Genomic DNA, 8,319 nt, shown 5'->3' on the forward strand with positions numbered 1-8,319 from the left:
GCGCTGTTCAAATATGAATCAATACCAACTCGCCCAGTTCGCAGCTTTAATAAAAATAGAGAGGCTTTAACAAAAGAAAAGGAACAGAAGAATGCGTTGTACTTCAGAATACCATAGTGTATCTGGCTCATAGTTTTGCATTCAGTAGCGAAGGTTACGTTACCGAGTGCTGGCTGGCCAGATTGGGGGAGTTCGGCTTGGTCAGTGATCTGGTTCATCTTCTTTACGAGTTTTTCAAGGGCTTGGTGCGTACCCTGGTGTTGGAATATTTCAAACACTAGGTGTTTGTATTTTGTGGTCTTTGGACATTTCCATGTCAGGAGTAGTCTTTCCTTTCTTCAATAACTCTATAATTTAGTCACAGATGTTTTGTGCAGGTTTTCCGCATTTGCAAAAGTTGCGGTAAGTTTTGTTGGATCTTAAGAGGTAGTACGGAAATATACGGTATACAGTGATTGTCTCGCTTGTGTATTGTTTTGTAGGGTAGTGCGGCGGTATGAGGGCAATATTTCTTATCCACTGATATGTGGTTGTTCCCTCTCCATGTGTAGGTAAATAGTCGACCAATTTTTGTGCATCTTCTTATGTAATTGTTATTCAATGAACTGTTTCGTTGCTGGTGTATATGTTGAGTGGCGTGCCTTAATTTGTGGTTTCTTAACCGGCCATCGTGCCACCGTTGCACGTCCTGTTCGTCATCGGCCTGTTGGAAAGCAGTGGACTACACAACCACCAGTTTAAAAATTTAACTATACCTCTTGTCAAAAATTTGTTTTCACCGTAAATGGTCGGCAAGGCATGGCGCCCCCCCCCTCTTTATGCAAGCTTTTGTCAAACTTTAAATCGCCCGTTTAGGACTTCTATCATACATTTATTACTTAGTAATGTAGACATATATACCATGAGAAAAGAAAACTTGCGTCAAGCTCCTCTAAGTGGGGTGATGACGATAGCGGGCGGCCGTGTTTTAGGGTTAGAGTGGGTTTAACATGGATCCTTCCTCTATGGCGTCGGCGAGAGCAGGAAATTGGGAGCGAGAAAGAACAGTAAAATAATAAAACGAGGATGAGTGTGAGGATATTAGGGGAAGGCGAGCGAGGGAAATGCAAGACTGAGGGTACTTTTCCTCCTTTGGCCGCAGCCACCCCGGACACTAAACTTAAACGGGTTGAGCGGAGTGTGTATCCATTCTGTTTACTCGTGGCTCATGGTATTCGAGAAAAAAAAAGCGGCGGTCTCGTGGAGGTGCCGGGGATCGAACCCGGGGCCTTTCACATGCAAAGCGAACGCTCTACCACTGAGCTACACCCCCGCTCTTCTTCCATCGGCGATTAAGTGTACAATTTCGCAGGTACCGCAGTAGGCCGTTCGTTTGCAAGCATTACGTCTACTGTGCAACACCAGATCGGAAGCTGGAAAGTCGGACAGGAGCCCCGGCCCGCCTCTCTCTCTCTACCTGCCTCGCACGAGCACACATACGAGATTATAATGCCCACGAATCTTAGACAATAAAGTAGCAGCTGTTAGCCCAATGTGGACTGACGCTGTCAAGTTAAAGCCCTTCGAGGGTTAAACACACAAGCACACACACAGCTTATGATGGATATGCACGCACTAGAAGAAACAAAACGATTATAGATTAGTTACAGCTGAAGTGTACACGAAAAGTAAAGACTACCGTAGAAAATCAACGGGGAACGCTTTGACGATAGCAAAAACGTGAACAGAAACAAAAGTACGCGTGTGCCCTCAGTATACGCTACTGACAGCCCGACTCGGGCTGACGCTGTCAAACGAATCATCTCTATTAAAGGGGTTGTGAAAAGAAAATGAAGCCGCCCGGTTGTAATTTTCTTTGATTCAATAAATATTAGACATGCCGATTCCGAAATATTTCAGCGCAATATTGAGTCTGAATTTAATAAAGCCCGTTGGAAATCGTTGCCTTTTTGCGGTCGTAAAACGACCATGCAACGCCGTCGGGTGACATAAACACTACCCAACTACGTCATCTTAACACGCTTAGAAACTTAGATATATCTTTCAGTTTCGTAATAGATCCATATGAAAGTTAGAAAGCAAAAAAAAAGGTGTGGCATATATTTGCACACGGAATTTTACTCGGCAAAGAACAGCACGTTATCCTAGATCGATCACTGACCTGGGACCAGTTTCGGTTTTGGTTACGCTTCTCCGGCCTCCCTGGGGTCTTTCGTTTACATGAACTCGATTTCATTCAGGGCGTAGAGTTGAGCAAGGCCGGCCAAACTTACGACTCTCCGTTTACATGCGCTCGATACGAGTGGGTCGACTCTCTGGCGCGCCCTGCGAGGTGCGACTACACGCGTTGTCAACCGGCGCCCGCTTCGGTCCTCACCTGCCAAAAAAAATGTTTTCGAAAACCTAAGCGTGAATGATTATGTGTATTTTCGGAGGGGTCTGCTTGTCAACGCACCCTGTGGGCGGAGTGGAAGGGTCGAGTCCAGTCAAACACGACTCGCGGCGTTTGCACGAACCAAATAACCAGTTTGTGACCAGACAGCTCAATCCGACCCAGACCTTCGGCTGCTCCCTACAGTAGTTCGCTGCTCTTTGTGTCGTGGCAGCTCTAGGCTGTGGTTTTCAGCGTGTTATCAGCGTTTCAGTGCACGCCATGCCAACTGTGTGCCTCGGATTCCTGGAATGTCATAATTGCAGGACTCACTGAAATGAAGTATAGTCTGTAATGAAGCTTCTTGTATTTGAAGCTCTTCCGATATATCGTATACTAACGCATGAATGCTTTTGTTCAAAATTCAGGTCTTTATACTCGGCAGGAGTTGTTGCCAATCGATGAAAATTACCATGTCAAAGGTTTTGGAAGTGCACAGACGTGTACACAGTTTGCACCGCCGTCGCAGTGACCGCCATGCTTGGGATCAGAAGTGCGGCCAAAAAACTGGGCGCTTTTCTTATCCACTTATCGCCCCCTGTTTTGGCCTACACTGAGGAAGCGAAGATGTGCGCTCAAAGATGGCGCCCATGACGTCACATGCAAGCCATCCATTGTCAACCGGAAATTGTCGCGTTAAGTTCTGCGCTCAATGGCGGCGTTGCATGCGAGAGCTTTAATGTCCCATGCTTCTTCAAATACGCCATAAAAAGTGGATTCGGCACTCTCACCCTGATTAGAGGCATCATAGTATATCTGAATAATATTCCGGATTATCAAGCAGATGAAAACACACTAAACTCTTTTGACTCAAGTACTGAGATGTCATCTTTAAAACATAGTCGATGTGCTGAGGACGGATCTTTGGGAAAATAATGTAACGAGAAAGTAAGGAGAAAATGCACGACTCACTGGCCAGTACTCATTACTTGGAAGATGTGCCTTGCATCGGTAAACAGAAAAAATACGTGCATCATTTCCATCATTCAATGCTTCATGGATTCATAACTGGTGAACAAAGAAAACTAGGCAGCTTTCTCTAGGCACTCATGACTGGCTCTCTAAGCAGTACAAAGGGGCTACCGTGGTTCGAGGTGCTGTCTCGAATGCTACAGCAGTTGGCTTTGTTCCCCCGCAATGGGTGCGTCTAAGGGGCCAGTGTCGTACATGACGCTAAGGTGGTGACGTGCCAGGCACCATGGGTACTGGAAAGTTTCGTGTAGAAGTACATTGGTTCTGAAAAGTCACTGAGTTTGCTTTATGTGGTGAATTAATTGCTGTAATTGCAATATACGTAAACAGTCAAGACTGCTCAAGGCTAATTCGCAGCACTCGAATAAATTTTATCACGTGATCTGCTGACTGAACTTTAATAAATATTAGAGACTTTTAGCAGAGCGGGCCATCGGCCAGCGGAGTGGAGCGGACGAGAGAGGGCGCCAGTGCGCATGCGCAGAACGCTCAGGCGGCCAGCGGATTTTCGGCGCAACCCGCTCGCCCGGCCTTCCCAGCGGAAAGTGCCCAGCGAGTGAGCGTCATCTAGGACTAACATGGCGGCCTCCAGTGCGAACGTTGGCGCGTCGGCTTCATCGAGCACGGACGCGGCGCAAGCACGCCTGCAAGCAAAGAAGCAGCGCAAACGTTTTAGCACGCAAGAAGATATTTGCCTTCTGCGGGATGTGGCCGCGAAAAGGCCATTCGGGGACGAGCTCAAGTGGGCGAGTTACGGCGTGAGGCTTCGGCTTGACTTGACCATCACAGTGCCAAAGGAGGGAATGGGGAGGGGAGCGCTGCGCGGTAACTGCCTCCTTGTTCAGGGGCACACCGAAACTGAGCTGTGCAGGGAATGGAAGAAAAGAGAGACAGAGGAGAAGATGGAGAGAGCGAGGAAAGAGAGAGAGGAGCGGATGGGGGTCTGCTTTGGAGAGAGGGGCAGGGAAGGAGGCAAGGAAGAAGGCAGTCGGGCACACATCGATCTGTACCTGCGATGCGGGAGCCCGTTTGGGCGCGCATCCACCATGCGAGTCTCCCCACGGCCGGTCACGAGTTGGCGCGCGCGCTCTTTCATACGGCCTTCGCATTCGCCGCGGAAGCAATGCGAGTTTTTCTCCGAGAGTGACACCGCCCGCCGCCGCTAGAGGCGCGACGGCCCTACCGCTGGCTCCACGCCTGCAGCTGCGGCGGCGAATGGCTTTTGCCTGGTTTCGCGCTGTAGCCCGTTGGTTCATAATGAGCGCAGCACCGAAATCAAAGAAAGCAAAATGCTGATGCTTAAACTGCGTATATTCAACACAATCCACTTGTGCACAGGTTCTTCGTCACAAACTTTGCTCGATGAAAGCATTTAAAATAAGGAATCACTCTCACATTTCTCAGAACTATGTAGAGCATTTGTGGTTTTAAATACAGAAGGAAATACTCTGATCACTTCCTCGCGTATGTCTCATGGTCTGTGATTAAATGAGAAGTTAATGCTAAGAGGAAAAGAATGAAATCTTGGAGAACGAAAGTGTCGCACTCGTTCCATAAAAAAAGGTTCTTTATCGAGGAAAATATTCTCTACGACGCGTGAGCCGTAAATCCGAGAGCGCCGTAGCTGGTGGCCTGAGACGATACTTGTAAGGTTGAAAGTCAGACTCATGTACACCAACGTTGAACTGCCAAATAAACTGATTGCTGGGAGATGTATATAGTACTCGATTTCGCCAATATCGCTTTTCGCACGTCCTGAATGTACTTATTTTCACCCTCATATAGATCACAACTTCCTTAAATTAGAGGCCTGTATCGATAGCTCAAAAGAATGCTAATTACTAATGTGCGCGCAACTGTCAAGAAGAACTGTAATGCATTGTTCCGTGCTCGAAGACAATCGCACGCGGCATTTCTGCTTTTATTGTAAAATGAGAGGCCATCAGATTTCTCTGGAATGACTGTAGCCGCGAACAAGTCTCTCTTCATGCTCAAAATTGTTGTAAGCGTATTAGGCGTCTAATGTTTCAAGTGCCTTGTCACCTTTAAATTTTGTTTTGCCGCTGCGCCGCCTGTTTGAGGACACGAGTTCGCCCAATAAACAATTTTCGACTTGGACGCAAGCTTCCTTGTCGTCATTCTGGCCTGACTAACGCTAACAGAACGTAACAGAAGCAACCAGTACAAGCTGCGTATGCTGCCACAGATATTGACGCGTACTGAGTATTGCAATTTCAGAGAGTATGTATGTCCAGTGATTGACTTCAGCTACCATAAAGAGCACCATTTTTTGTTGTCCACGTATATTCAACCTGCGGCGTGTCCTGAAGCTGCCTAAAAAAAAATTGGTTTAAATATCTTTGCGAAAGATCTCAGATTATGCAGTTGAATGCCCAGTGCCCTTTATTCTCTTAAATTCGGTGACTTTTATTAAGATGTAAGCATCGCAAATGTTAATTTTTATTTCCTTGCATTGTAATCTAAGCCGGCTGGTATAACGCGCATTGCTGTGAGTTTTAGTGGAGCTCCGTTAGGTTGCTTAAAACTTTTTTTTGGGGTGCTACATTGTTTCCTGAGTGACGTGATGAAAGTTCGAGCCCTCAGGAGTTTTATCGAAAGCGATGACGAGGCTACAGAAATGCAGGAGAATATGCAAAGCTTTTATAGTCATCGCCTCTCAGATAAGTCTATTCGCTCGTAAAGGCCGATTTTATTGACAGAACGCAGTTCCGAACTAATTTTGCTTTGCTGGCAGTTAGTTCATGTTTGCAGTTACTGTCAACTACTGACTGAATTTTTTCGCCAAACTTCAAAATTCTGTTCCAAGAGAAGATCTTGGACGGCGCGTGAGTGCAACGTGCTCTGCTCCAGCGGCCCAGGGTTGGGTTCTGTCTATACCCGTTCGTTTCGTGAATGACATGATGTTTTCCTGGGGAGCACCATGACTTCTTGCTAACGCCGACGTTGTGCAAAATAAAGCAGCTCCGCTTGAAGTTTCAGGAGCTATATTTACGCTGTAGAATCATTTACTCTTTAAAACTTGCCATCCAAGTATTATATGCCGCATATCATTCTACACGCTCATAAAGAACCTGCAGGAAGACGAACTATGTAAGCCGATAGCCTTGCTTTTTAGCCAAATATAAGGGTAGAGCGCGTTAAAGTCCGTGATCGAAGCAGTACGTTCAACCATACACAGTCGGGCTAAAGGAGAGAGCGCGCAATCGTTAATCCGTTGTTTCAGATTTCTCCCATGGCAAAGTTGCTGACTACGCGGTCTTTGCGTCAAGAGGTAAAATATAAAGGCTTGACGGTTACCACTGACACAGGCCGAACTGGGAGCGAGCGCGCGTTATTCTCCTTCCGCGTGAACGGCCGTCTCAGCGGCGGAGCGGTGGGGCAGTGGCGGCCCCACCAAGGTGCGGCGGGAGGCGGAAACAGACCCCATTGCGAAGGATGTAAGAAGAGAAGCGCGCGCTCCCCTCGAGACCGGCTGTGGCCTGCCTCGGCCGGGTTATCTGCCTTTTTCACGACGCGACTATAGAGGCTAGAAGGTTTGATATAACGCGACTGCGCATGCGCCCGTCCCCTGGCGGAGGTGTCGCGAAACATATTGGAAGGGTCGCGCGCCACTCGAGAACGGCCGTGGAAGTGTAAACAAACCGGCTTCCTACGCGGGGTGCGTTGCTGCAGCCGTCGGGCGTTCAGTGCGGCGCATTTGGCAATGCCTACGACATGTGTTGCATACAGCTGCATTGCCCAATATGTAAAGGGAAGCAAACTCGGATTTTTTTCGCTTTCTGAACGCTTCCCGGAACCGCCTTCAACGCGAAGCGTGGATAAAAGCCGTTCGCCCGTTCGACGATCGTGGCCTTCATTGGGCACCGTCAAGCACGTCAAGACTGTGCGGGAATCACTTTGTGACAGGTGCGGACGAGGTGCTGTGGTTGAATGCGTGTGCAGTCCATCACGAAATGTTTTATTGATGGGCAGGAAGGCCTCGAATGTCACCGCGGCACCCAGACTTCATTCCGATGCTTTTTGCTTTCTCAAGCAAGAAGGCCAAATGGGCGAGTGCTGTTAGCCGCTTTCAACGCGCGGTGGAGCGGACAACGAAAAAGCACTTACGAGAGCATTCACGCATGGTGCTACAATTTTGTCGTTATCTCCTAAGGAAATTTTCTTGTTTATGCCACTACATCTTGGCCAATACCCCCATGTGGGTATGTGCCATGTATTAAGAGGCAGAAGAAGCAGAAGGTGCGTTATGCGTGTGTTCGCATCATATCCATGATGAAAAGTTCTGCGTGGTTTCGTCGAAATGCTCATTGCGCGCTCCTCGCGCACGTCTTTATGGACGCGCATGCTTGTTTAACCTATGCAGCGGTGTGCTGCGGGAAAATAAAGTAAAATGCTAGCAGAGCTGCCATGGTTCTAGTGCGCTTGTGCTTTTATCGCTCGTGTAGCTATTCGGAAGCGCTTGAGCACAGTGATTGCTTGTGAAAACTTGGTTTGGTTTAGTGGGGTTTTAACTTGCCAAAGCAATTCAGGCTATGAGGGGCGCCGTAGGGGAGGGCTCCGGAAATTTCGACCACCTGGGGTTCTTTAACGTGCACTGACATCGCACAGTAAACGGACCTCTAGAATTTTGCCTCCATCGAAATTCTGCCGCCGCGGCCGGGATCGAACCCGCGTCTTTCGGGCCAGCAGCCGAGCGCCATAACCACTCAGCCACCGCGGCGGGATTGTGAAAACTGTTGTCCCCAGTCGTTTTCTGTGCTATGGTGTGCACGATGTGGTATCCACCTTTCATGGATGGTAGTCATATACAGCGGAAAACGCCATTCTCACTGGTCGGGGGTATTTCATTGAACGTTATGTTCCGAATGTAGCCTTCATCTTTGAAGCGGCGGCCC

The 8,319-nt window shown here is 48.2% G+C and overlaps 1 non-coding gene across 1 annotated transcript; it reads right to left on the reverse strand.

Annotated features, from left to right (window-relative positions):
• Positions 1–1,240: 1,240 nt before the first annotated feature.
• TRNAA-UGC (transfer RNA alanine (anticodon UGC)) lies at positions 1,241–1,312 on the reverse strand. Its single transcript has one exon. It is a non-coding gene; the product is annotated as a tRNA-Ala (tRNA).
• Between the last annotated feature and the right edge of the window lie 7,007 nt (positions 1,313–8,319).

The sequence above is a fragment of the Amblyomma americanum genome, chromosome 1 (assembly GCF_052857255.1).
Source record: "Amblyomma americanum isolate KBUSLIRL-KWMA chromosome 1, ASM5285725v1, whole genome shotgun sequence".
Classification (NCBI taxonomy): Eukaryota; Metazoa; Arthropoda; class Arachnida; order Ixodida; family Ixodidae; genus Amblyomma; species Amblyomma americanum.